Here is a 22,566-nt window from a genome sequence, read left to right on the forward strand (position 1 = left end):
GCAAAAGCTAGGTGAGCCCGCTGTTGCAAGATATATATCTGAGTAGTCTGGTGGAGACAATATGGTACAGAAGAAATAATATGAGGACTGAAAGCATAGAATCATGGTTTTATTTCTCAAAAAGGACATCAAATAATTTTTAATTGAATGCTTTCATTTTATATGAAAAAGAAAATAATTCCTAAAAGATTGAATGACTTGTGCAAGGTCATACAGATAGATAACAGGCAGCAGAGTTTGGATTTAAACCTAGGTCCTCTGATATCCAAATTCAGTGCTCTTTCTACTATACCTAGGCTTGAATCTTACAGCCATAACAAAGAGAGGGTGTTGCCAGCTGGGCTGTTCATCTGATAAACCAAAGCCCAGAGCCCTAATCGAGTTGGGGCACTTCCTGTCAGGGGTCGTAGAATCTTAGATCCAGAGCTCAAAGGGCCTTCAGGGATCCAGGGCTTGTTAAATTTCTTCCACTTTCGATCCCTTTTTGATCCTCAGCAGCAGTTGTTGGCATTGTATGGCCTGAGGGAATGTGCAGTAAGCAGTTCAAAGTGTGCATGCTTTGTGTTCAGAACCAATGCTGCAGTGAAGTTGTGTGATGCAACATGGGCAAGTGCTGCCAGAAACACCTCAGATTCATTACATTTGATTTTTAATTAATTTTGGTCATTGCATGTTCAGAAACCTTTTAAAGTTGCCAAATTTGGGGGGAGTCTCGGCTCACAGTTTAAGAAACACTGATCTAGTCCATCCCCCTCGTATTATAGATGAGCAAATTGAGGCTCTGTTAAATTAGGTGATTTGCCCAAAGTAACAAAGGTAGGAAGCATCAGAGGCAGAGTATGAATCGATGACCTCGAATTCTAGCATCTATTCCATTGGACCAGGCTGCATCTTCCAACAACTGACAAAATTGGGTAGGTAGGCCTTCCCTTCCAGTGACTCATGAGGCAACAAGGAGGAAGAAACATAGTTTAGTGGAAAGAAGGATGGATCTGGAGTGAGGGATCCAGGATTTACTCATGTGACCTTGAGCAAAGTACTCAATTTTCTGGGACTTGTTTCCTCATCTATATAATCATCTCAACTACACAAGATGTAAGATCCTCTCCAGCTTCAAATCCATGATCTGAAGGAATATTGCTTCTTCTTTTCTTTGTAGCTCATAATTTACTCTATGGTTTTTATAACACACTGAAATTGACCTCAATCAAGCCTCATTTGTATGGTGCTAAATAACAACTCATTTTATTAAACATAAATTAAGTTTATTATCTTAAAGTCATAGCATTTTAAACTAAAAGATTCTATAATTCTTAAAAAAAATCCTGCAAAAACAAATAAAATCAGTCATAAAATAGGGTGAGAAATGTATTTGTACTGCTTTAAAAGGAGTAATTAATGCATAATTATTAAAATATATTCAAACTAGAGTACTAAGTTTCCTTATAACCCTTTGGAAGAGAATACACACATCTGGCTAACAAGCAGAAGCTATGCCAAATGATACCATGGTGAGTTGTGTCAAGCTTATTTCTGGGGTCAGGAGCTGGTTCCCACTGCTTTAGAGGTGACTTCTATGCTGGTTTTTTCAAGCAACCTCACCAAAATATGGAGACAGAGTGGGAGTGAAATGCTTTTTCTTTTATGTAACATGTTTGGTACTACCCAGGAAAAAGAACGTATTAAGCATATAAAGGCAGTGCTCTCAGAATTCTTGCTTAAAAGCAAATGCTAACAGTCCATCAAGGCTCACTGGGGAGGAAAGAGTCATGGTTGGTGGCCGGTGCCATCCGAAAATTGAAATAACTTCTTTTGCACTTTAGCAGTATTTTCTAATTTTTTTTTCCTTTTCCTCTCTTCATAACCCTGTTTTAAATCTTCACTTTGCTACTGCTTACAAGGAGACTCTGCTTGATCATGTATTTCCTTCTTGGGTTTTCAGTTATAACCTTCTGTCTTTTAGTTGGTGGAGAAGCTGAATTTCTTGGTTCTCCCTTAACTTGCTGTTAAAGCTTTTCCAATTGTTTACAGAGCCAATCATATACAGTTTTCTTTATAGAGATGTGGCTACCATTTTGTCTTTATCTCCTTTTTACTTTAGGACTCCGGATGCACTCCGGATGTGAAACGTTGCTTGGGCAAATCTAGATCTACTTTCTCTATGCCAGGAAGACTGACCTCATGCCTCTGTAGTATCTTTGAAGCTATATTTCTGCCTCCATACAGTTAAGCTATACAGCTAAATTTTTTATTCTAGGATTTGAATTCAAGCCCAGCAAATACTTGAAAGACTTAATACACTTTTAATACATCTTATACAAACTAGAAAGTTTAACTAATAAGTTCTGTCTAAAGGCCACCACCTAATGGTGGCATCACAATCTAGAAACATGACTGTATTACTTGTTTTTGCATACATACAGATAAACCAGTGAACTTCACTTGGGATAGTCACAGGTACTCTTCAGCTTTTATCGGGACAGCTGGTTCTGTGATCCCTATTCAAGGTCCTAAGTGCTCAATGGGCCCATGCACAGATAATGGGGATCCCCAAGTAACTATTTCAAAGAGTTATGGAGGGTAGGAAATACAGGGGAACTAAGAGATCATCTCATCCAACTCCGCCATTTTATAGATGCAGAAACTGGTCTAGAGATATGATCAAGGTCACAAGATGGTAAATAAGAATAAAAGTGCTTAATTCTAGAGCTTCTTATTCCTAATCTAGGGCTCTCTCCACTACTCCATGTTACTTGGTCATTCCTAAATTTCCTCTGAATTACTTGTGCATAGACAAGGCCTTAAGTTCTTTATTAAAGATAGAATGCAGGCATAGAGGGCAGAAGAGGAGCCTTCAAAATAATCTGACTAGACAGTACTGTAAATAACTTCTGCTTTATTTGTGTTTTAATTGAAAGGTGACAATAATAGACCTATGAAAATAAAATATAAGTCTTTCATAAGCTTTGGTGTAGAAGCTAATGTATCCATGGGCAGCTGTTTTACTTTAGCTTGGCCAGATGTATTTTCATGTATAGTGAATATAGGCATTTTACTGGCAACACTGTGTCTTTTCTTTCCCCCTCTCCACTGTCATGCAATCCTTCCAGCTGCTATATTATCAGAGAATCCATTTGAAAATAAAGAGAACTTGATCAATGAATATGCTTTAGAGAATGTTGGAGATCTATGGTCTGTGATCATGGGATGTTACTTTCTAGTGAAGACTACTAGGTCAAATGCCCAGAGAAATGAGGCAAGAAATTGTCAGAGCCAGGCTCCTCAATTTAAAAAAACTGTAATGTATTGTTCTCCCATCAAATGGAAGAGAATTGAGTGTACTTGCTCCTTATGTATCAGTTAACTCCTTGGCCTATTAAATGCAACAATAACCAACAAACTTAAAATAGAATTGATATAGTTCCTTAAAACATAATTGATTAAAAAAAGAAATATGATGAAGAATTCCCCTCAACGTCAACACATGGTTGAGATTTTGCTTTGGGCTTAGATATATAAAAAGCTTCAGGAATACATTAGTCTCATTTCTGCTTGTGTGAGTCTAGATTTCCATTTGTGTACAATATTGTTTGTAAAGGGAGCTACATCCTTCAAAAATGCAGAAGTATGTACATGGATTTTTAACTAGCTACAACTCATATTTGGAAAAAGTATCTAATGCTTTGCCTATGACCTGGAGGAAATTAAACCTTTTTAGTAAAGAGGTTTTTTTTTTAACCTGATGGGGTTACTAGACTGGCAGATCAGAGAAATATAGACATGGTTTGCTTGGATTTCTGTAAAATATTTGACAAAAACTCAAATGCTGTCTTAGTGGGCAATATGGATATCTGCAGACTAGATGACAGTACTAGAAAATGGGTCCCTAATTATTTGACTAGCTAAATACGAATATTATTGAATAATATATTTATATCAATCTAAATGGAGGCAGGCCTCTGGTAAAGTGCTCTAAGTCCCTGTCCTTGGTAATGAGGGCTCTAGGTCTCTGTCTTTTGTACTGTTGTACCTGTTTATATAAATAACTTTGATGAAGATATAGATGAAATGCTTATCAAATTTGCAAATGAAATTAAGCTGGGAGGAAGAACTAATAGTTTGAAAAATAGAATAAAGACCCAAAAAGATCTTGAAAAGATTGAATGCCTGGCTGAAACTTTGTTCTTGTTGTTCAGTCATTTCAGCTGGGTTTGATTCTTTGTGACCCCATCTAGGTTTTTATATTTTTTGGCAGAGGGTGGTTTGGCACCATTTCCTTCTTCAGGTCATTTTACAGATGAGAAAACTGAGAGAAATAGGGTTAAGGGAATTGTATAGGGTCATATAACTGGGAAGGGTCCGAGGCCAGATTTAATCTCAGCTCTTTCTGACTCCAGGCCTGAGCACTTTATTCACTGTTCCACCTAGCTGCTCTGGGCTGAAAACAGAAATATGAAATTTAATTTCAACAAAGCATAGAATCACAAAATATTAGTACCAGAAGGTACCCTAGTGGCCAACTGTATTGTAACATACCCATTAAGCTTGAGGATCTCCAATAGCCTCCATTCCAAAGCAAACTACTTCACTTTTGGACTTCACTTTTAATCGTTAGGAATTTTTTCCTCACATCAAGCTTTAAATTTTACTCTATGACTTACAGTCATTGTTCCTGATTCTGCCTTTTGGGGTCAAGTGGAACAAGTATAATGACTATTCCACATGGCAGCCCTTCAAATAGGTGAAAGCAGCTATTTTTCCTCTCTTTGAATCTTATCTTTTTAAGAAAAAACAGGCTCAATTCCTTCCTTGCTTATAACACGCAAGGCCTTCATCCTCCTAGTTGTTTCCTCTGGATGTTCTCCAGGTTAGCAATAGTCTTCTAAGTCTATGCCACCTCAAATTTAATGTAATATGTACAAATCAGAGTCCTACCTTTAAGCCTCATAATGATATGAATTTCTTCTTCTTTTTTTGACAGTGGTGCCAGGAGATGATAAAGACTGCGTAGTTGATTATACCAACCTGGAAAGTCTTGAAGTGTGGGTCTGACAATAGACTATCCTGTTTCAACCCAGGTAGCTATAGACAACTGTAAAATGTATGTATGTATGAATGTGTATATATATATTATTATATATATAGTGTGTATTTATGTACATATATATGTATACATATATAAACACAGCAGGTTATGAATATTTGTGCTGATAATGACCCATGAAATGGACAAAAACGTAAAATAAGCCTCTGTCCTATGTAACTTTCCTTCACTTCTGCACTGCAGTGTTGGAATGGTGAATGGGTTGGCTGTTGTTTTTGTCCTTCATTCTCAAAGGGAACCATAACATCAGGAAGGTGATGCCATGACTTGCAAGTGAATTGGATTTAAGTGAGAGAGGGCTGTGCCAGGTCACCAGCCTCACTTTCTCCTCCAGAGGCATCTGGGCCAGGATGACTGGAGATGGACCCCTGGAAAGGTTGGCAGAGGTGCTAAGGATCACACAGTTTTTAAAGCACCTGCAAACACAAGTGTCACTAATGGGATTCAAAGTAAAGTCTTTAGCTAATGAGCAATTCACCCATCATTAGAGGAACTAAGTTATATGCAAACTGGCATTCTGGTGACAAAGGAAACCAGAAGATTTAATGACTATTTTTAGTTAAATGGAAGGATAGCTTGCAGGTTCTCCTAGGGAAATGAATAAAGGAATTGAGAGAAGCTATTTCATTGTTAACCCAAAGGCAATGATAAAAGTCATTTCATGGGATACTTGGCAATCAGGCATTGCAATACATATCATGACTATAATAAGAAAACAAACTACCAAGAAGATAATTGTAGCTTATGTGCCAGTATCTGCTACATACATTGAAGAAGAGAAATTTTATAAAACTAAAAGTGAAAAAATCCTCCAAGCTAAGTCAAATGAGCATCTTGATACTCAATGACTTCAAAATAAAAGTAAACACATGGGAAGCTAGCCAAAACTGTATTGAAAATCATAGTTTGGGATCAAGAAGCGAATGAGGTGATGCTCTTGTAGATAAAGTTTCCAATGGTTCCAAACTTACTACCTTTCAACATCTTTTTTAATATTGTTGAAAGCAAATTCAGTACTCTGAATTTGGGGTAAAAGCCTGCCAGAGCCAGATTTATTAATGAAATTATTCTAATGCTAAGCATCTTCACTTAAAGAAAGAAAAAAATTCCCAAATGGCAGTTTTCCTATGTTTTCAAATTTTTCTGATTTAAAACATTTTTCAGTTATAGTATTACTCCCAACCAAATACAAAATTATAAAATAAGATAAAATATGGTTACAGAGCTCAGGAGGAAATCCATTTAACAGCTTTGATTTATTAAGTAGAACAATAAGTTACTTAAATTGGTGCATCCTGGCTAATCATTCAATGCAGTCAAGGGTAGAGATAGTTAATGAACTTAATTAGATTAAGATGTTTCTGCCTGAAATCTTGTTAACACCTTAATCCATTTTCTGAGAGCATAGAGTTCCTCCTTAAACTTTAACCCAATTTCCTCTTTGAAAGTGGTTAGGCCTTTGATAAGAACGATGTTGAAATAATTTCAAGAGACTGTTTCAGAATTGATAATTAAAGAAATTTGGGAAATGTTTCCTGTTCAGATTGGTACAAGAACTGTAAACTATGGTACCAACCCAATTTTTTTTTATTATGTAACCTAAAGAGAGAACAGGAAGGGTAGGTCCTAGTATGTTTCCACAATGCCAATACTTTGGTGATACTGTGCTTGTGTATCATTGAACGCTAAGGTCATATAAGGATCACAGCTTTAGGAGACTCAAACAAAAATGAAAGACTATATGGTAGGTGTAAGTAGGGTGAAACATATTACTAATAACAACTTTTGCATCAGAAATGACATAAAATACATCTCCAAGACATGTATGACTGTGACCCTGTACAAATCACAATATCTGTGAGCCTCAATTTCCTCTTCAGTAAAATGAGGGAGTCAGACTAGATGGGAGGGAAGGAAAAAGAAAGAGAGAGAGGGAGAGAGAGAGAGAGAGAGAGAGAGAGAGAGAGAGAGAGAGAGCGAGAGCGCACATTTGGCCCAAATAATCACAAAAATAATTAGCTAGCTTGAATATTTTGACACTCTCAAGATATCAAAAGAATCAGAGGAAGACTTTCAGTGACTTGCGGATCTTTCAGTGCAGATCTCCTATGGAAAATTTATATAAGGATCTAGACAAGATGAAATGGGACAGGGAGGTTGTGATCTACACCAGTGGAGGGAATACTTATGTTGATGAGACCACATGTGATGTCTTGCACTTGGGCTGAAAAATCAACTGCAGAAATTTTTTTTTAAAAAAATTGAGAAATGTGGCTAGAAAAAAGTTTATTCAAACAACAGCAACAACAGTAACCCAGAGGATTAGTTATAGACTCCAAGATCCAGTAGTGTGATGGTCCAACCCAAAGACCTAATTTGACATTAATTTTTATTAATAGAATTAGTTTCCTGACTTTAGTAGTTGGTAGTCACACTCATCTCTTACTCTATCATTTTACATCTAAAGTATTATATGCAATTCTGAGTAGCACATTTTAAAAGGAGTAACTCCAGTACAACCTGGAAATATGGCAAGAATAATGATATGGCTCCAAATAATTCTATATGAATAGCAGTTAAAATAATTGGGGCTGTTTAGTTTGGACAAGAGAACATTAAAGGGTAATAGGTTATAATTGGACAGACTGTAGCATGATTAGGGTGGGACTTTTTTTTAATGTTTTCTCTTTTAGAATGCTAAAGTAATCAAGTGCCTTTGATTAAGTCTTGCTAGGTGCTAAGCCCCAGGCCCACACCCTTTTGTTGATTAGATGTGAAGCCTTCTGCCCTAAGAAGGCTATATAAACTCTGAAGTTAGCATTTTGTTTGCGGCTCTTACTCACTGGAAGAGTATAGTGTGATTTGACTAGAGGAGACTCTGGCAAGCCATTGTTAAGATCCCCCTAGCTTGAAAACCCAGATGTTGGTGCTTTCCTGGTAACTATGTACTGAGATGTTGGACTGAAAGCTAGAAGCCTGTCTACTGGTTTGTGTTATTTGATCTGTTGATATTTTCTGTTTGTAATTTCTGTTTATATTTGCTCTGAAGTTCGGGGTGCTGGATTTTCCCCCTAAACTAAGTGAATAATGAATGTATGTTTGATTAAAATGAGATTGTTAACCCCTTAAGGTTGCTTTCCTTAGAAAAGCGGAACAAAGAACTTGTGCTGGAAGCTCTTCTGTGTGCTAGAGTTGTTAGTCTTTCACCCCCACAACAGATGTTAGCAACATTGTTGTTATACAGACTCAACTCCAAAACTCTAACAAAAAGAAAATCTAGCAACTAGAGGTGTACAACTAATCAATCAATAAACATCTATTAAGCACCCACTCTGTGCCATGAATTGTTCTAAACATCAGGGAATACAAAAAAGCAAATGACAATCCTTGTCCTCAAGAAGCTTACTCTCTAATGAAGAGCCTTGGAACATAATGGATATGATATTGTAATGTGAAGCCTCCTTCAGGAGGTAGTGAATTCCTTGTCAATGAAGGCTATCAAATAGAATGGATCACCACTTCTTAGGAAAATGACAGGCAGGATTCATATGTTCTGGGAGTAGACTAGGTGACCTCTGAGATCCCTTCCAAATCATACAATTCTCTAGATTAATCAGTTGATTGACCAAATATGATAGAAGTTCTGTTAGGTACTAGAATATCGAGACAAAAATGAGAAAACTAAACATGAACGCCAAATATGTATGGGTGAAATAGATTTCCTATACCTTATCAGTGGAAATTCTTCCCATTAAGGTCCACCTCATGGACCATCTTATCCATTAAATATATCCCTTACATATGACTATGTTTCCCCCATTCCCAACCCCACCTTACAATGAAGTTTTAGCATTTATCTTGGTTTTTCTTGTTTCAGAATGATCTGTAGATTTCAACCATGGTATAATAGAAAGAGTGTGCAATCTGGAGTTTGAGCCCCTGGTTTAAATTCCTGGCTCTGCCACTTATGACCTATGTGGCTTTAAATAAGTCACTGAATTTCCCTGAACCTCAGTTCCCTCCTATATAAACTAGTGAGTCTGGATTGAGTGGCATTCAAAGTCCATTCTAAACCCCTCAGCCTCCACCTCCATCATGATACTGTGATTTCTTTCTCCACTAATAGCTCATAGGTTCATTGAGACTGGGGTTGTATCATCTGTCTCAGCATTCCAAGTGCCTAATACATTGCAGTTGCTTTTTTTCTTTTATTTAAATTTTCTTCCTTTATTTTTTTCAATTAAGAAGTATTTATTTCCTCTTCTTTCCATCTCCCCCCATTGGGGAAAAGGAGAAAATAAAAACCTTTGTTGCAAATATCCAGTTTACTTAATTGTATTGAATTCCCTGATTATTAGGACTTTCAGTTTCATTTCATAGGTTATTTTAGGATATATAGAAATATACCCAAAGAAGGAAACTAATTTGTTTTCCATAAACTTTATGTAACAAAATCAATGAGAATCAAAGGCTTCTTTATATATAAAAATCTTAGTAGTTCAGAGAAATACCTTGGTGTCCTTTTCCACAATATCTCTCTCTCTCTCTCTCTCTCAATAGAGAAAGAGATAGATATAGAAAGAGACATGAATATTATATATGTAATTTAGTATGTGTATGCATATAATAAATTATATATTTTTATATTATATATTCATTTCTTCATTGTAAAATTATTATACTGTACTGCTGAATTCTTGGCAAATATATGAAAAAGGAAATGACAAAAATTCATTGTTCAAACTTAGCATGGTCGATAGGTTCTAATTTCACAGAACATGTAACAAATATTATGCAAGCTATAAAGATTGAATAAAATATATTTCCTGCTCTCAAAGAGCTCACAATCTTTTAGTGAGAGTATGACACATAGAGGAATAGATATGCTACAGAATAATTAGTGGCAAGCTCACAGTAGGGGAAGGAAGGTCATTACTAACCAAGGTGATTAGAGAATCTTCATGTAGGAGGTGTCATTTGACCTGAGACAAAGTCAAAGCAGGATTTTAGCAAACTATTACTTGCCTGAAACAACATTTTCCAGGTAATGAGAAACAAGCTCAAAGGTAAAACTTAAACAAAAAGCAATGAACTTGATCTATAAAGATTCAGAAATCCTATGTTTCCACTTTAGTACATATTTTAGTACTCACAAATGCTATGCTTCCATTTTAGTACTGGGCCCAGTGGCTCACACAAAGTATGTACTAAATATAAAATAAAAACCTAGGTATGCCTTCCTATGTACCACAATAATAGAATAAGGAGTAGAAAGGTGGAGAGCCCAAGGGAGGGCAACATGCTAAAGGGTATTAGGCCCATGCAATATGACTGTCAGTTGAAGAAACTGAAAATATTTAGACCAGAAAAAGTAAGACTGGGAAGGAGTCATGATCCTTGTCTCCAGATATTTAAAGGACTGGCATGGGGCAGAGGGATCAAACTTGTTTATTTTGGTCATGTAGAGCAGAATCAGGAACAATGCTTTGTACGATATACATAGACAAATTCAGTTATGATGTCAGGAAAAAAAAACAACAACTCATAACCATTGTAGGAATTTTTAAGTAAAGCAGACTGCTTTGGGAGATAATGGATTCACCCTCATTAGTGATCCTCAATCAGAGGCTGGATGACTACTTTATAGCCACTTAGATGGATACTAAGGTGCTTTCCAAATCTAATTCTGTGATTCAGTGATTCTGTGTGCCTCTAAAGAGCAGCCTTGCTGGAGTAAACAGAAACACTTCTATCTGAAGGACTACATAGCCCTATACCCCTCCCCCTCCCAAATTTTCTCAACTGTACTAATACAAGTAAAATTAAGAGAATACGGTGTTTCAGGCATACATATTAGCATAAACAGAATGACACATGAGTAGGAAAACCTGGGATATGTAGAGATATGCCGTGTTTATATTGAGCATATAGTATGTTCTTACAACAATGTGGCTAGCAGCTGTTGTGGGGGTGAAAGACCAACACAGGACCAACAACAAGAAGGCTGCTAGCACAGGCACTTTGATTGGCTTTACTAAGGAAAGTAACTTTAAGGAGTTAACAGTTAACAATCTCACTTTAATTAAACATATATATATGTGTATATATATATATATATATATATATATATATATATATATATATATCATTCACTTAGTTCAGGGGGAAAAGATCAGCCCCCTGAACTTCAGGGCAAATACCAACAGAAACTACAAACATCAACAGACAGACCTTGTCTGATCAAGTCACAATACATAAATACCAGAGAAGAACCAATGGGTCTGGGTTAGCAAAGCCAGAAGGCGGTTACAATGGCTTGCCCAGAGTCTCAGCATTCTTTCCATGAGTGAGCCCCTAAAAGTCAAACACCAACCTCAGATCAATCTTACATACCTGTCTCAGGGTCCTGGGGCACTTGAGGCTCACCATTTAGAGTGTGAGAAATCAGCGTGGGAAAGCTCCAACCACCAGCGCCACAGCATATACAATTCAACGACTCTCCATTGTCTTAGTGCTGAGAAACACTCCAAGACAAAAGAGATCCCACTGTACCTACCCCATTCAAACAAAGAACAGTGAAAAGTCTCATTTCGCTTGCACATATGTGGATGGAAGTCGAATGAGATATGGCTAGAAAGATAACTTGGGAGTAAATTATAGAGAGCTTTGAATAGCTAAGGAGTTTGTATTTAATCAGGTATGTAGCATGGAGCCATTGGCAGGGGGGTGTTGAGGAAAGAAGTGACATAAACGCATCTACACATGAGGAAGATCATTTGGATACATGGTAATGAGGCTTCTGTACTAGGGTGGTGGTAGTGGAAATTAAGATGAGAGGACAAATATGAGAGATAATGTAGATATAGACAGCCATGTTTATATCTCTTATTTATCAGGAAATAATTTGTACCTGCCACTTCAGTGTGTTAAGGCAGCATGATGTCATAAAAAGAGGACTGCTTTTGGAGCCAGAGGACCCAAGTCCAGTTCCCAGCCCTGTCATTTAATTAGTTGGATGACTTTGGGAAATTCATTTTTACCATTCGGAGCCTCTGCTTCCTTATTTGTAAAATACAGATAATATTTTTACACTATCTACTTCCCAAAATAGTTGTAAGGAAAACACTGTGTAAACCTTCAAAAATTAGTTATAAAATATAGTTATTAATATTTTTATTTAAAATAATATTTAGGAAATAGTGTGAAGTAGTATCTAGAGAGTTAGCCTCAGAGTCAGAAAGACCTGGGTTCAAGTTTTGACTCTGATGCATACTAGCCATGAGAACCAGGACAAGTCAATTCTCAGTCACTCAGCTTTCTAAGACCATAAGTTTCATAGCAGGTCAAAGAATTTCCTCGCTGGGATCTCTCTAAAGTAATGAAATAAAAGGTGTAGTTTAAAAAAAGACCATAGTTACATAGCATTTTATACTTAACTTTTTCATTGACATAGTTGCTATGTGCACATGCTCGATATTAGTTAAGATATCATGTTGTGCTGGGAAATTTGTATATTCTTTAATACTCTCATTCAAGAGATGTCTCAAGTCTTTTAGCTCTCACTTCTCTAACAGTTTGTTGAGTTCTATAATTTTCTTCTTGTTTATCTTTCAATCAGATTTCTCCAGCTGTGAGAGAGGATCATTGAAATATCCTTCAAATATTGCATTACTAAATATTCTTTTACAATTCAGTTAACTTTTCATTTGTGAATGTAGATGCTCTTTCATTTGGCACACATACATCTAGTATAGTTTAGTTTTATTGTGCATGATTTCTTTAAACATGATTTAGTTTTCCTTATCTCCTTTGATATTCTTACACTGGCTTTTTTCCGATAGCATGATTGCTACTCCTTTTTTTCTTCTGAATTCCCCTGACACATGGTATATTTTATTCAGCTTCTCATCTTTTATCTTTATTTTTAGTTTTTGTTCATATTTAGAAGATTTGTAAGTTTTGTTTTCTCATTTATTCTGCCATTTTATTTCATTTTACCAAATAGTGTAATACATTCACATTTAAAATTGTCATTGTTTGGATTGTATTTTCCTACATTTCTTATCAGGTGATTTTTATACTCTTCCACAGTAGTCAGAATATAGTCCCTATAACTAATGTTGCATATACTACTTTGAGTCTCATCACTTCCCACAGGGTTCCCCTCTCCTTCCATTTATCAGCTTTATCTGAATTCCTTTAAATTTACTCCTTCCTTTTTTTTCTTCCTTTCTTCTTTCCTTCCTTCCTTCCTTCCTTCCTTCCTTCCTTCCTTCCATCCTTCTTTCCTTCCTTCCACTCATGCAGTTTTTCTCATTTTGTCTGTTGGCTGATAACCTAATTTATTTATTTCTCCCTTTTTTATTCTTTTTCTTCCTGGTCAATTAATACAGTGGTTCAGTCTTCTCTCCCTTCCAACATCTTACTTCAGGTAACAATCCTTTGTTGTCAGCTTTCCAAGAAGTGTTTCTTTGCATTGTTCTCACCATCATTTCTCTTCCTTTCTTGTCTAACCTGAACTTTACTTCCTGTTCCATAGACTTTACCCTTACTTTTTTCTTCCTTATTCTCTAGTCCCTTATGAGTGCAAAGTCTTTGAAGTATAAGTTTGAGCCCCCTCTTCGATCCCATTTTTATATTATTTATAGATTTTACTCCATCCCTCTCTTTTTTTGGTGTGCCTCACCTTAGAAATATCAGTTCATGAGAAAAATACTGTCGGATGGAAACAATATTGTGTTCTAGGAATTACTCTCCTCAGCCGATGGGGCCTCACCCTATTCTTTAGTCTTTACATGTTTGATCTCCGTGTGATATTATCTGTGTGTCACCACTGCCACTCTGGGTGATGGCTAACCTTGGTGACCGATATATCCCATTTCATGTGGTGGAATGATATCCAGAAAGGCACGACACTTTCTCAGAGAAGGGATGTTACCCCCTCTCTCCCACTGATGCTCATTATATAACCTCAGCTCTTCCTGAAATAATAAATCTGCTCTACTGTGGGAATATTCTTTAGTCAAACCTTTTCCTGTTCCCTTCCAGTGTTAGACTCCTCTTTCATGTTCAAACCCACCACTATGTCTTTTTTCTCCATTGTTATAACTGTTCTCCCATAGCTTCCTCTCCCTTGCCCCCAACTCAGACTTAGGTTGAGAGACCAAAGGATTTATTTTTCCATTACTGTTCACCTATGCACTTGGTAGTAGTATATCATTCACTCCCCTATGTCACCTCTCCATTTAGGAAGCTTCCGTCTCTGTTATTTCCTCCTACAGAAGAAATTAATTCACTTTATAAGGGGTCAGGGGATTTATTCCACAGAGTAATAATTCAACTTTTCTTCCTTCCATTTTCCTGATTCTTAAGTTTCCCCTAAAGCATCCTCTTAAGTCCCTTTATGATCTATATTTTTTATCTTTTTTACCTCAGAGATCAATAATTTTTAATAACCTTATTTATTTACTTAGTCTTTTTCACTAATCGAACTTATTTACCTATATGTGTTTCTATATTTGGAGGGGTTTGCAAGCTGAATAATCTGTTGAACTTGGTTTACCTCTTGTTATGTTTCAGAGGAATGCCTTAAATACCTTTCTTTGTTGAAAGTCTACATTGATGCTTCTTCCTTCGCTGAGTCTCAAGTTGATGAATTATATATGAATCTCCACCAAGATTTTTTTCCAAGACTCCAAGTTTCACAATAAAAACAAGTATTTGGCATCCATGATAATAATAGCACAAGGATGGGGATAGACTGGACCTGTGATCTCAGTGGAAGAGAACTTCCATTAACAATGAAACTAATTTAAGAGTCTTAAAGAGTTACCAACTACATTGAGAAATACAGTGACTTGCCTAAGGTGATAACTAATAATCACATTTACATAGTATTTGATAGTTTACAAAGCACTTTCCTCACAATAACCCTATGAGATAGCTTTTCAAAATATTAACCTCATTTTGCAGATGATGAAACTGAAGATCAAAGAAATTAAGGGACTTATCCAAGATTGTATGGCTAGTGGATGGGACACAGAAGTGCGATTTGAACCCAAGTCTTTCTAAATTCAGATCCAGCACTCTTTAAACTACAGAATATTTGTGTGAATAAATATAACATGGGCAGAAATATATTTTGTTTGTATATATGCATGTATAGACATGTATATAATGCACATGGGTATCCACACATACACACACATACTTTTACATGTGTATATCCCTATATTTCTGCACAGGCATGTGCATGTATGCACTTGCCTGAGTGTTTATATGTGTGGATGAATGTATATGTGTGTACACAAGTATAGTGATTTTGTTGTTCGGTCGTTTCAGCCATGTCCGACTCTTAGTGGCCCCATTTGGGATTTCTTGGCAAAGCTAGAGTGGCTTGCTATTTCCTTCTCCATCTCATTTTAGAGACGAGGAAACCAAGGTAAATAAGGATAAGTAACTTTCCCAGGGTCACACAGCTAGTAAGTATTGGAGGCTAGATTTGAACTCAGGTCTTCTTGGCTCTAGGCCTGATGCTACATCCACTATGCCACCTAGCTGCTCTTATATATACTGATAGACTCTATATCTAACTGAGTGGCAGAATCTGAGCAATATACATTTTTTTGAGTTGTTTACAGACTTTCTCTACTTCTTTATATTCAACAGATGTTGGTCCATAAGATGCAGTTGTTCTCTTGTAGGTCTTTTTTTGCAAACATTTACATGAACATTAAAATATATAATGACCAAATACACATGGAATAAGTTTTCTTGCCACCTTTAGGGGTATGACAAAATGAACTCCATCAACTCTTTTTCTTTGCTTTTCCAATAAATCTCTGTGAAATAGCTTTCCATTTAGTTGCAAATTCTTTATTTTGCGGGATCATAGATTTACAGTTAGCTAGGAACTTAGGCACCATTGAGCCCACCCATTTATTTTTATAGGTCAAGAAATACAGAGCTAGTAAATATCTGAGGCAAAATTGGAACCCAGGTCTTCCTGACACTATTCATTATTTTATGCTACCTCTCTTTCCTCTGGCTACATTTATAAAGACAATGCCAAGATTGATATAAATTGGTTCCTCTAATATAGGGTGTACTCCTTGGTAATTAGATAAGGATCCTAAACTTAAAAAGTTAATAGGTAGAATAGAAACTATGATTCTTTGCACTCTCTGCCCCCTTTCATGCCACTTTACCATGAATCCTGCAGAGACAAACAGAGGCTGAATAAGACTTAGGGCCATTTGTATTTTTCTTGGCTCCATTGACTGCCATGTTTGAATACTTCATCACCTTATGGCCTCCTACAGATGATGAAACTCTCTCTCCTTAACTAGGCTAGTTTTCAGAAAGCAGAAGCAATCTGTTGCTGAAACTATTCCCAAAGGCTTTCTAGCATGGTAGAACTATCTAGGACTATATTCTACTATTAGAGCCTTCAAGGACTGAGGGTGACCTCAGTGTCACAATGAGGTTCCCAGAATTGACTTTTAAAGGTCATGATTCTTTGCTATAATACCATTCATTTGGCCAGTCATCTCTTTATAACATTTTTAGTAGAACTGCCCACTAAAACTTTGTTTCATCAAAAGATTGTTTTCATTTTTTTTGTGTGTGAAGCTATTAATATCCTTAGGAACAGAATATCTATGCAGAGAATACTAGTACTGAAAGGAGTACAATCCTCTTATTTTATGAAAGAGAATAACACAGACTACAATGGTGAAATGAAAAGCTCACAGTATTAGGACTAGCCAGCCACAAATAAGGTCAATAGTCCACTCCCCAACAATCAGCACGTGGTCACAGCCACATGGATTGATTTTGCAATTTATAACTCCTGAAATATACATTTTGTATTTGTTATAAATCACATTTTGCTGTCTCTCTCCTATGCCCGAAACGTTCTCCCTCCTCATCTCTACCTCCCAACTTCCCTGGCTTCCTCCAAGTCCCAGGTAAAACTCTACCTTCTACAGGAAGCCTTTACAATCTACCTTAATTTTGATGTCTTCTCTCTGTTAATTATTTCTGATTTTTCCTGTAAACAGTTTGAACATAGCTATTTGCATGTTGTCTCCTCATTTAGACTGTGAGCTCCTTGAAAGCAGTGACTATCTTCTGCCTTCCTTTAAATCCCTAGCATTTAGCATAATGCCTGACAAATAGTAAGTGACTAATAAATGTTTATTAATTGACCGACTTTGAATTTAACAGTATTAGGAAACCTGACATCATTCTACTATACTATTTTTCAATACAAAATTACATTAAGAATTTGTTGTCAATCTTCCTAAAATTATTATATTTGCTTTAGTGGGAAATAAAATGGCCCAATAACTATGTGACTTGAGTCCAGACTTTTAACTTCTCTGTGCTTCAGCAAAACAAACAATAATGTGGTTCCTAACTTAAATGGTTATTATGAAGATGACAAATTGGATAATAAAAGCATGAAGTTCTTCAAGACTCTTTGAAGAATGGTGTTCTAAGTATGCAATGTGTTATAATCACTGTGATTTTGTGTGTTAATTTTAATTTTTATGGAAATTAATGGCATAAGTTCAATATACTTTCCCAATTTTAGAACAAATAGAATTATTAAAGTAAGTTATATAGGACTGGTCAACAGCTTTTTTTTGTAGCAAGAGTTGCTACTAAAATAATGCATCTTTTGTTTGGAAATAAAATACATTATTTAAGCTATCATAATTCCTTCTGTGATCTCATTCATGGAAGTAAGTGAATATTTTAGAGAAAAAATTAATGCCATGATTTTTGCATGTTCATCTTTTTAAATAGATAGGCAGTGTGGTGTAGTGAATAGAGAAGAGAGCCACCTTCCAAACCAGTAAAACCTGGGTTCAAGTCCTCTGATACAGGCTGACTGTATGGCCCTGGTTAGTAAGTCACTTAACCTCCAAAACTCTAAGAGAAGGTGCCAGCCTACATTGGTACAGAGCGTTCTCTCACTTGAGAGTTCCCAGTACCAAAGAACTCACCAACCCATGTTTGAGAGTCTCTATTGCACTAATTCCTCATTAGATTAGGATTGCTTCTTGGCAGCGAAGATTGTTTTGGCCTTTCTTTTTGTATGCCCAGCATTTAGTATAATACTTGGCATGTAGTAAGCCCATAATAAATGATTTTTGAATGGAGGCAACTAAGTGGCACCGTAGAAAGAATGCTGGGCCTGGAGTCAAGAAGACTTGAGTTCAAATGTGAAATCAAATGTAGACATTTACTAGCTGGTGACAATAAGGAAATCATTTAATCTTGGTTTGTTTCAATTTCCTCAACTGTAAAAAGAAGACAAAACATCCCTTACTTCTCAGGGTTGTTGCCAGGATCGAATAAGAAAATGCTTGTAAAATGCTTAGCATAGTACAGGGTGCATAGTAGGTGGGATAGAAATGCTTATTCTCTTCTCTCTTCCCCTGAGATGACTTGACTTCATTATAGATCTACCAGAATTGTAACTAGTTTAGGTCAAATAGCCCTTTCTCTAGACTGACATACAACTAGGCATGAGTCTTCCCCAGACTGGTACATTTCAATGTTTCTTCTCTACAACAGCCATCATCCCCATACCTCACTTCATGGTCATATGGAGGAGAGTGGTATAACTACTGATCTGTTTGTATCTCTTTTCCTCAAACCCCAATATTAACAAGGACCTTTTTATGAACTAGACTGCGTTGGAATTTGAACCCTTCTCTACTTTGCCTGTTCCCTACCCATCTCTCCCACCCAGTGGACTTTACAGTTCAGTGCAGGCTCTTAACCTCAATACCCATTCAGTTTATTTCTTCTGTCCATAGACATGATTCTGACATCTTCTTCACTTAGTTCTTCTCTATCAGATGGAAGTGTTGACATTGGAATTTCCTTTGATAACATTTCTATTACATCACTTTTACTGAAAAATTGGAAGCCTATTTTTTTTTCATTTCTTTTTGCTTCTAAACTGTAGGTGGCTTCTTGTTATCCTTTGTATTCTGTTGAATGAAAAAAAAATGATGGCTTTACTTTGAATCTTCTTCAAGTTGTTAAGTGACCTTCAGTGGATGCTCTTTTAAGTTATTCGGTGTTCAGATTTAGGTAAAGAGGAAAGGGGATGGGCAAGGAGATTTTCGTGTTACCTTTAATTTCATTTGGCTTCTGCACTTTAACCACAAACATATGTTACCTTCCATAACCATACTCGAGGCAACGCTTAGGGACATGAATTCTTTAATATCCTTGGGTGAAGACAGGGAAAGGGATTAGGAATACAATTTTTTTTACTAACTTACAATATGGGGATAAAAGAACAATTTTCTATTTCTGTTCCCAGATCTACCCAGTTCAAGCAAAAAAGCAATAGTCCACATGGGCCATGTGAATTAGACATTTAAAAAAATGGGACTGTTTTTATTTTTTGCATCACCTGATCAGACAGAGAAGTAGAAGACTGCATTTATTTAAAAAAAAGGAGAATCAATATGAGTCTGCCAAAACCTTACCTCTTTTGGAAAATGCTTTCAGCACTCTGAAAGAAAAAAAAATTAAGGATTACATATTATTCACAAGAATTCCCATCCTCACAGGAGCCTAACATCTGTTAAGGGCTAGCTATGCACTTTCAGACTCATATAAGTGTGTGTTGTGTATAAATTTAATGATATGTAGGTACCTTACTTTCTCTCATCCCAAAGACACCCTGAGGTGTGTATAGGTCACTGTGGACAGTTAACATGTTTCTGTAATGTCTAAGCAAAGCATCATTCAGTCCATATAACAAGGAAAAAAAATTTCTGGGGAAAAACTATCCTGAAAGCACAAACAAAATAACTCTTTGTTCCTTCAGAAACTCCTGCAAGATGACTACACATGTATAACCTATGTCTAACTGCTTGCCTTCTTAATGAGTGGAGGTTGGAAGGGAGAAAAGGGGAGAATTTGGAACTCATAGTTTTAAAAGTGAATGTTAGAATTGTTTTTACATGTAACTGGGGAAAATAAAATACCAAATAAATTTTTTAAAATAACAAAAAAAGGGAAAAATAGTCTTGCAATATTGATAAAGGAATCAGGGTAAGAAAAAGCAAATGTGTTTTTACCTGTCATCAAAAAGCTATATCCTGTAAAATAGCAGTTCTCAAAGTATGGTCTGTATACCTCTGGGAGTTTCCAAACCCTTTCACAGGGGTTCATAAAATTAAAGCTATCTTTATAATATTACTAAGTTATTATATGCCTATAAAATATTCTTCCATTTTCCTACTATATGCCTGTATGAGATTAACCTTTTTTCATATACATCAACCAAAATTAATTGACACAACACATATGATGCAGAAGTAGATTAGAGAGTCTAGCTGTCTTCTATTAAGCTAAAAATTAAGGAGATTTGCAAAATATGCAAAATAATATCACTTCTCACTATTTTTTTGTTTTGGAAAATATAATTATATTTCATTTGTTTTTACATGTATTAGATTTATTATTGTTATTTTGGTGAAGGAATAAGTAAATATTTTAAAAGTATATTATCTATTTTAATTTTCTTACAGTAAATAACAATGGGCATGACCCACATATGCAAAAGCTATTCGGAGTCCTCGATAACTTTAAGAATATAAAGGTGTCCTGAGACAAAAAGTTTGGGAACTCCTGATATAGAAGGCTCAACTTGAAGTCAGGAAGAAATGGGTTTAGGTTTAGCCTCTTGGTGCCTCATAGTGGCACCAAGCAAATCATTAACACCTCTAAGTCTGACACAACTCTCTGACTCTAAATTATAGATCAGTTCCTATATCTGAGAAAATAATGCGTTCTTGATATATTGATAAGATATGAAAGATCTATGGGCAAGGAGGAGTGGGGTTTACCAGACCTTTCTCTGTGTAGTATTATGATTCTGAAAAGAAGTCAAGAGGCATCTGGAGAACATGGCTAGGAAAAGGCACAGGTCAGGGTATGTTAGTAACTGTAGCCATAGGACTATAGTCTCAGAGCTAGAAGTCACCTCAGAGGCCATTTTGTCCAAAATTTTAATTTTACAGGTGGGGAAACTGAGGCCAAGGAAAGCTAAGTGACTTGCCCAATGATATCTAAATCATAAATTGTTAAAGGGAAGATTTGAACCCAGATCCTCAGATGCCAGAACCAATTCTCTTTACATCTTATGGCTATTGCTCTAGGGATTGTATAGAATTCTGCTGAAAGTGAAAAATCTAATTTGATTTTGTCATCGTTATCTTAAATTTACTTAGCATGCAGTTGGAAGCAAGTCCCTGTGCTCCAAGGACATGGAACAAATAATGTCCAACACAGCCCTGTTCCCAAGAAACTTAGAGCCTAATTGAAGAGACAGAGCATATTCAATGTACATCATACATTGAGCACATTCTATATAACCTGGGCTATACTAGATGCTCGAGCTTTAGGGTTGTCCCTGCCATCAAGGAGCTATCAGTAAGGCAAGATTCACGACCATGAGGATGACCACGAACATGCCTGAGTGGTTTGGAATCGCAAAGTATGAGAAACTCTCTATGTAGAAAACAGAGGAAGTATAACATTTATTTAGACTCCAGAGGATCAAATCCAAAAACTAATACCCCCAATTTGATATAGTAGCAATTATATTCCAAAACCAGTAAGCCCACCTCAGTGTAGTAACAAGGAAATTATAACAGAGTATTATAGCAGGGAACCAAGTCATCCTGTAACCTTGCCCCCTGCTAGGGCCTTCCTGTAAAGAATCACTCATGAATCCTAACTCTCCTCTCAGTGCTCTCTCTACAGCTCTGTCAACTCCGAGTTCCTGCTCCTTCTCTTTGGCCTGAATTCTGATTCCTGTAGCTCTCTGCAGATTCTGCTCTTTGATCTCTGCAACTCTCTCTTGTTCTGCACGCTCCACTCTGCAGTCTCTCCCGATGATGGCTCTCCCTCAGTGTCTGCTGCCTCAGTGTCTTCTTGATGGCTGCTTCTGAATTCTGCTGCTCCCGGTTTTGAGCTCTCATTATATACAGTCCTAGTTGGCACCTGATTGGCTAGAACTCAGGTCTCTGATTGTTTGAATTCATGATTGACTAGAACTCAGAGCCCATAACATTGGTCTTAGCCACTCCCCTTAGGGCCCTGACGGCTTCATGCCCACAACAGCTTAGCGCCTAGTAAGTAGGGGCTTTAGGCCTACTTACAAACAAAGACATAATCAAGCTTTCCCACCTAGGCCCACCTGAGGCCTATTGAATGGGTGGGGAAGATCTTTGATCACAGTAATACTACAGGAGCTTACAGCCTGATAGAGGGATAGGTAGTACACAGATAAGTATAATGAATGGATCAAAGATCTAGAACAGCAAGGAACCTCAAACATCATCCGGACCCAAAAATTATCTATTCTAACCTATTTCATTTTACAGATAAAGTAAATAAGATGCAAGGAGGTTATAAGTGAC

General features: G+C 36.5%; 1 pseudogene; it reads right to left on the minus strand.

Annotated features, from left to right (window-relative positions):
* Positions 1-1,767: 1,767 nt before the first annotated feature.
* Positions 1,768-22,125, minus strand: LOC118851218 (annotated as a pseudogene).
* Between the last annotated feature and the right edge of the window lie 441 nt (positions 22,126-22,566).

This window comes from Trichosurus vulpecula, chromosome 5, assembly GCF_011100635.1.
Source record: "Trichosurus vulpecula isolate mTriVul1 chromosome 5, mTriVul1.pri, whole genome shotgun sequence".
Classification (NCBI taxonomy): Eukaryota; Metazoa; Chordata; class Mammalia; order Diprotodontia; family Phalangeridae; genus Trichosurus; species Trichosurus vulpecula.